This window comes from Gossypium hirsutum, chromosome D06 (assembly GCF_007990345.1).
Source record: "Gossypium hirsutum isolate 1008001.06 chromosome D06, Gossypium_hirsutum_v2.1, whole genome shotgun sequence".
NCBI classification, from domain to species: domain Eukaryota; kingdom Viridiplantae; phylum Streptophyta; class Magnoliopsida; order Malvales; family Malvaceae; genus Gossypium; species Gossypium hirsutum.
The window spans coordinates 41,653,518-41,660,486 of record NC_053442.1 but is presented as its reverse complement, the minus strand read 5'-3'; the positions used below and the strand labels follow the sequence as shown (position 1 = coordinate 41,660,486).

General features: G+C 28.1%; 2 long non-coding RNA genes across 2 annotated transcripts; both read left to right on the top strand.

Moving 5' to 3' along the window:
- The first annotated feature begins 2,979 nt into the window (after positions 1-2,979).
- On the top strand, positions 2,980-3,559 carry LOC121218543 (uncharacterized). The gene is made up of 2 exons (XR_005914924.1): positions 2,980-3,238; positions 3,352-3,559. It is a non-coding gene; the product is annotated as an uncharacterized lncRNA (long non-coding RNA).
- A 2,490-nt stretch (positions 3,560-6,049) lies between these two features.
- On the top strand, positions 6,050-6,969 carry LOC121218542 (uncharacterized). The gene is made up of 2 exons (XR_005914923.1): positions 6,050-6,439; positions 6,726-6,969. It is a non-coding gene; the product is annotated as an uncharacterized lncRNA (long non-coding RNA).

Below are 6,969 nucleotides of genomic sequence, written 5' to 3'. Positions count from 1 at the left end.
GTAGGACGCATTTTTAGGAAAGAGAAGAAAACGTGTCCTACAAGGCGCGCTTTCTCTGCCAGATTAGTAAAAATGCGTCTTGTAGGACGCATTTTATTTCCTCTCTCCAAAAATAATAGAAATCGGTAAATTAAAAAAAAGACCTAGTTTCTCAAATAATTTTTTCTAGCATATTTACATAAATTTTCCTTTTATAATATAAGCCTGAGTTTTATTTACATTAAAAATATTGGTACAATAATAAATTTAGTTTTTAACATTTATATTTTTTTGTCAATTTAGTTCTTATTCTTTTTTGAGCGAAATTTGATCCTTAACCTTTTAATAAAAAGTCAATTTGCTTTTTAAATGGAAATGATGATTAAAACATTATTGTTTAACGGTGTAGTAGAGTTGTCCATTGGTTGGGCCGAGCCAAGTAAAAATTTTAGGCCCATTTTCTAGACTCGGGACTAGCTCGACCTGAAGAAAACTGCTAAAGCCTGAGCCTGGCCTGACCGACCCGTATTAATTTTTTATATTAATTTTTATATAAAAATAAATTTAAAAATACAATACATAAAATATATTAAAATAATTAAAATAAATGTTTCACAACAAATGGAAAAAAATTAAAAAAATAACGGGTCTTATTTTTTGTCCAAACCCATTTTTCGAGCCTATATTATTGCCCAAACCCTCCCACTTTTCGAGCGGGCCTTCGGGATAGGCAGGTGGCCTGACCCATGGACAAGTCTATGCTGTAGGCATAACAACTCGTATGGTAGTTCATGTTTAATCATGCTTATATAACATCATTTGTTTTATATGTCACGTCAACAAATGATTAAAAAATTTAAATAAATCAAAATTAAAATTAAAAAATATAAAAAGTTCATAAAAATTTTAAAAAATAGTATGGAGAACACATGGATTGCCATGCAGGCTACCGTGTTTAAAATTTAACATTTTAGTTAGTAGTCTCGTTAAAAACATAATTTCGACTCTTTTTAAAAAAATTGTTGGTCAAATTTGATTCTTTTTAAAATGTTAAGGGCCAAATTGAGTTAAAATAAAGAATAAGGGTCAAAATAACAAAATATGTAAACATTAAAGGTCAAATATTACCTAACTTGCCAAAATGATTTTGTTTCACCATTTTCAAAATAATAAAAATATTTCTATTTAAATTTAATTATAAAATATTAATATAAACTTATTTTCTATATATTTTAATTGTTGAATAGTAAATCGGACCAATCCATTAATACCTCCATCTATCACTCACTTTAAGCCATTAAGCAATGAACTCATTGTCACTAACCCTTCACTCGACACCTCACACAAGTCCAATCATCACACGTCAATCTCCCCATTTCCTTATTACCAAAATCAAAGACTCCAAAGTAGCAAAATAAAAAAAAACTTTCTATAATTTTTATAACTTTTGCAATAAAATTTTGTTTTATAAACTTCTATTAATTTTTAATAATATTCTTTAACTTATTTGTAGTTTTTTTTTGTAAATTTTAATAATTTCTAAAATTTTATACTATTTTTATAATAATTTATAATATTTAATGATGTTTCAATAAATTTTCTAAAAACTTTTATAACAATTAAAAATTTTCATATAATTATATATATAATTATAATTATTTATAAAATTCTAATATTTTTATGAATTTTATAATTTATATTTAAAAAAATTAGATTTTTTAATTTTAATAATGTTTTCACTTAAATAATCAATAAATCTCTCACAAAATAAAAAAAATCAATTAGACCATTGTAAAATAATAATAAAAAATAAGTAAGCTCTCCACGTCATCATTTTTCGACAATAGCTTGTCATGTTCGCTTACCATGTCACTCACCACGTTCTTGCCATGTCAGTCGCCACAGTAGTTAACGGATATCAAGGCTTCAACCGAAAAAATGAATTCAAGGGGTTCAATTGAGTATAAATCATGATTCAAATGGCTCAATTAGGTGCACTTTTCTATGAGGAGCTTAATAGATTTTTTAATTATTTTCAGAGGCCTTATTTGACATTTTAACCTTTTGTTTTTTAGCTAAATTTGACGATTAACCTTTCAAAAAGGGAAAATTTAAGCTAAAATGTCGATTTTTTTAATTAGGCATTTGGGCTATTTTTTATTTAAGAAAATAGGTTGATTTTAGGAGAGAGAAAGGAAAAAAGTGTCCATTTGGACACGTTTTCTGCACAGGTGACAGGAAAGCTCGCCTAGCTAGACGCGCTTTCCCCCAACGATAAAAAAGTAACGACTTTTTGAATGTTGCTGTGCCAATAGTAAAAAAATTAAAATCCCCTAACGGTAAAATTTTCTTTACCTTATAAATACCCCTCAAATTTTATTTTTTTTCATTCATATCCTTCTTCCAACTCTCTCTTTTTAAATTTTTTGATATTTTCATTTAAAATTATTATTTTTAATTATCTTGTTTCAAATCGATTTCTCATGAATGATTTCTTCTCTAATCCGCTTCGACGACGACCACATTGTGACTTGGAGTTAGGTACAGTGATGAACCAGGTCAAGAAATAGTGGAGAAATTTTGAATTTTATTAAATAGGGATTTTTAGTATTAAATAAGGAACTATTTAGACCAGATAGGATATTAGAAACTATTTTTTTGAGATAGAAAAGATTTAAATAGAAGCTTAGACTAAATTGAAATAGTATAAGAATTGTTGTAGTGAAAGTCAGAATTTAGAAAGTTAGGAGATACATAGTGGTAGTAGAAAGGAAGGAATGATTAAAAAGAAATTTAACCAAGTGAAGTATGAGTCATCCTAGGAATTATAAAAGATGAGTTGGGATAAAATGGTAAATAGCCAAGTAGATATTTTAAGGTGTAATGATGATGGGTAAAAGTGTAAACATGGATGGCTTGAGGACTTATTAGCAAATTGACCATTTAATAAAAAAAGTGAGATATTTTTAGTGGAAATCTGTCGAAAAGTGGAGAAAAGATGAAAGATATCATCTTTTTCAACATACCAACCATCACTCACCTTCCCCCAAATCCATCCAACTTTTCTTTTATTTCCTTCCATGTCCTTCCTCCATTGTTGAACCATCCAAGCTCCAAACCTTCATTTTCCTTTGAAATTTATTTAGTAAAAGCTAAAAAAAAAGACTAGTGAGCAACTTTATTTCATGAGGAAACTTCCATAGATGGGTTAAAAGAGAGAAATACATGAGTTAGAGTTTTGGATTTTCAAAAAGTTAAGGTAAGGATGATGGAAATTCTCATCATACATGTTTATTTTCATAATCTAGCATAGAAAAGTTATTTGATTTTTAGTTTAACTTATAAATGTTATATGTTGTTATGAAATTAAAGAAAAAGAGAAGAGGTTTGAGGACAAAAGTGAAGGGAAAGGAAAGAAGTGGCTAAGGAGTAGAAGAGAAGAAAAACTCATCATCCAAATTTTGGTTGTAAGTACTTCAAATAGTAAATTTGTTTAAGTTATGTTAATTAGATAATTATGTTAATTAAGTAGTTAATTACTAAATTAATGAAATCGTAGTAAGTATTTAGTAGGGTTAAATAATGTAAATGTTATGAATGTTGGCTTTGGAGTACCATTATATGATGTATTGTGGTGATAATGAAAAAGGACTAAATTGAAAGAAATTAAAATATGTTATGATATTATGAATATGTGGAAAGTCAGTTTAAATAAAGTGATGTAAAAATTATAGTGTTGTATGTGGTATAATGAAGAGAATTTATAGGTTTTAGTGTTATTATTGTGATAAGGACTAAATCGTGAAAAATACAAAGTTATATTATTTTCTGTCAAGTGAATGAATAAAAAGATTTAATAATAAGAAAATCCCATGTAGACAAGTCCCAAACTATTGGGATATTGATGGCATGCCATTAAGGAAAAATTAGCGCGCTTATCGTATTATTTTGTACTTCAGTGCTTATCGTTGTAAAATTTGCACATTGGTGCTTATCGTAATTATTTTTCACTTCGGTGCTTATTGTTATTTGTAAAATTTGCACATTGGTGCTTATCGTAATTATTTTTCACTTCGGTGCTTATTGTTATTTGCACTTTGTGCTTAGTGATATATGATATGTGTCGAAACCACTTTTTGAAAACAAAAATAGTGTTAACTTAAAAAAATGAAAATTGAAGTCGCCACCGATCTTTTATTGAAGTGTGATCGGATCACCTTAGAAATGATTTTGGTCTACGAGTTTTAGGAAAAACAGGTTCGGGAGTCAATTACGTACAAGGAAGGATTAGCACCCTCGTAATGCCGAAAATTGGTACCGAATTGATTGTTTAATGTCTTAAAGTTGAATGTCGAAAATGCGAAAAAAAAATTAAAAATGATTCCCTTTTTTATTAATGCCATATTTTAAAACAATACTTGTATAAATTTGAATGAATGTAAAAAGGCCTTGTCATCCGGAGGCAACGAAATGTCGTATCCCGTAAGTTAGGATGCAACGTTTGAATTCCCGAGCATAAGCTAACCTTTTAAAAATCTTTATTGAAATTTTGTGTATTTGAAAACTAAAATGTCTTAGTTGTTTTAGTTCGATGAGAATATCGAAACCCCGTAAGTTAGGGCACGATTTCTCAAAGTCCCAAAGACGACATATAGCTTGCTTTTATTTTAAAAAACCTCGTCTCGAGATATCAAAAGGTCATATCTAATGAGTTAGGACACAATGTTTCGAATTTCTGAGATAAGCTTTGATTTGAAATTTTTACGTTTGAATTGAAAAGGGGATACTCGGTTACTTAAATTCAACGAAGAAAATTGAAGCCCAGTAAGTTAGGGCACAATCTTCTCCAAAATCTTGGGTATCAAGTATTGCTTTATTTTGAAAACTGTTGAATAAAACGATTTTAATGCTTAAATGAAACATAATCTTTTTGACAAATGAAACACAATGGGATAACAATGTACAATGCGAAGTGATAAATCAAAAAATAAAATATACAGTAAAGAATAACTAATAATCAATAAATATAAATAAGTAAAACAATTCGACGAGAACTATAATCTTTCATCCCATATTATGCAAATACTAACTTTTAAAACTAATGAATTATAAATTAATTTTGAAAGAAATACCTAGTAAACTAACACAAATAAAATATAACAAGTTTTAAAATAAAATAAAAATACACAGAAGGAAATTTAAAACCATCAATGCAAACAATAAGTTATATGAATAAAATTTCAAAATAAACAATATATATGAATTTGAAATAGGTCAAAAATAAAGGTAAAAAATAAATACTATGTGAAAAGAAATAATATCTAAATGAATTTTAAAACCAGTATTGTATGCGAAGAAAATCAAAATAAGTAATACACAAAATAATATACATATATCAATCTAAATGAATAATACATATGAAATGAAAAATTTAAGAATAATATGAATGATAATATATATACATAATAATATATAAAAAAAAGTTGAAATAAACGAAATATATAAAATAGGGTTTTTAGAAGAAGATTATATATAAAAATTGGGTTTTTTTTAAAAAAAACGTATGAACATGCAAATCTTATAATAATAATAATTAAATATGACTTATCTATATATATATATAATAATAATAATATTGTATAAGAATATCATTAAAAAAATTAAAATCATAGAAACATATAAAAGTGAATTTTTTTAAAACATAAATATACTACAAAACAAAACCATTAAAGAATGTGTAGAATTATATTGAATTTATATAAAATAATATATGACAAATTATAATAGTAATACATGATAAATCTGAAATAATAATATATAATAGACTTAGATAATATTAATGATAAATTTAAGATAATAATAAGTTTAAACATTCAAATAATATTAGATTTAAAATTAAGAATAAAAATAGCATAATAATAAATACTTAAATAACTAAAAAAAAGCAAATTAAATCAAACTAATGATGATTAAATTGAATTTAAAACAAAATAAAAAATGAGAATAAAATAAAACTGAGGGCCAAAATATGACGCGCGGATAACATGGGGGCCGAATAAGAAATATTCCCTTCCCTCAAAATGCAACGTCTTGACACGGACCAAATTGGAATGAAACATAGAATGCGTGGCCAAATTTGAATGAAATAAAAGGATTAATTCGAAAGAGTTATAAAAAGAACGAGGACCATTTGTGCAAATTTCCCTTGCGCTATAAAACGTGCGGATCTGAGACTAGCGGGTCAGGTAATCGGGTTACTAGCCAACACGTCACCATTTTGGAGCCATTGAAATAGGCCCTAAACGGTGCCGTTTCTCGCACTATAAATAGACCCTTTTAAACCTTAAAATTAGTAGCCACCACTCTGTTTCTCTCCCCCGCTGCGCAAGCCCAAAATCTTCCACTATCGACTCAGATTTGGGACAGAGCACATGGAGATTCCGACGGCGCACTCACGAAGGTAAGAACTTTCTCCTTTTCTTTTAATTCGTAAATAAAATAAAAAAAATCAAAGGAAAAATAATAGAAATAAGCAAATCACCTTTAAAAACAACTGCTATTCGCCCTCTTCTATTGATTTTTTTTACAATCCCCTTTACAAATTTTGTAATCGGCTTTTATAGCCGAAAATAAAAAAGAAATAAATAAAATAAAATAAAATCTATTTTTTCCTCTCCTATCTTCTGTTATTTTTTTTGCTGCGTGGTTGCTTTTGTTGCTGCTAATTTGTTACATTTGTTTTGCAGGTACAGCCAGTTGGAGGCGGAGATGCACGTGTGGGGAAAGCAGAGGCGCGCGGCGTGAGTGGGAGGGTCTGGTTCCAGCTGTGGCGCAGTCTGGCTAATGTTTCCAATTTTTTTTTGGGTTACTGGGCTAGGGTGTATTGGACTAATTGGGTTGTTTTGGTTAAAAAGGTTTGGGCCAATTTGGGTTTTAGGGTTTTATTGTAATTGGACCATTGTTATTGGACTTTTATATATATGTTTTATA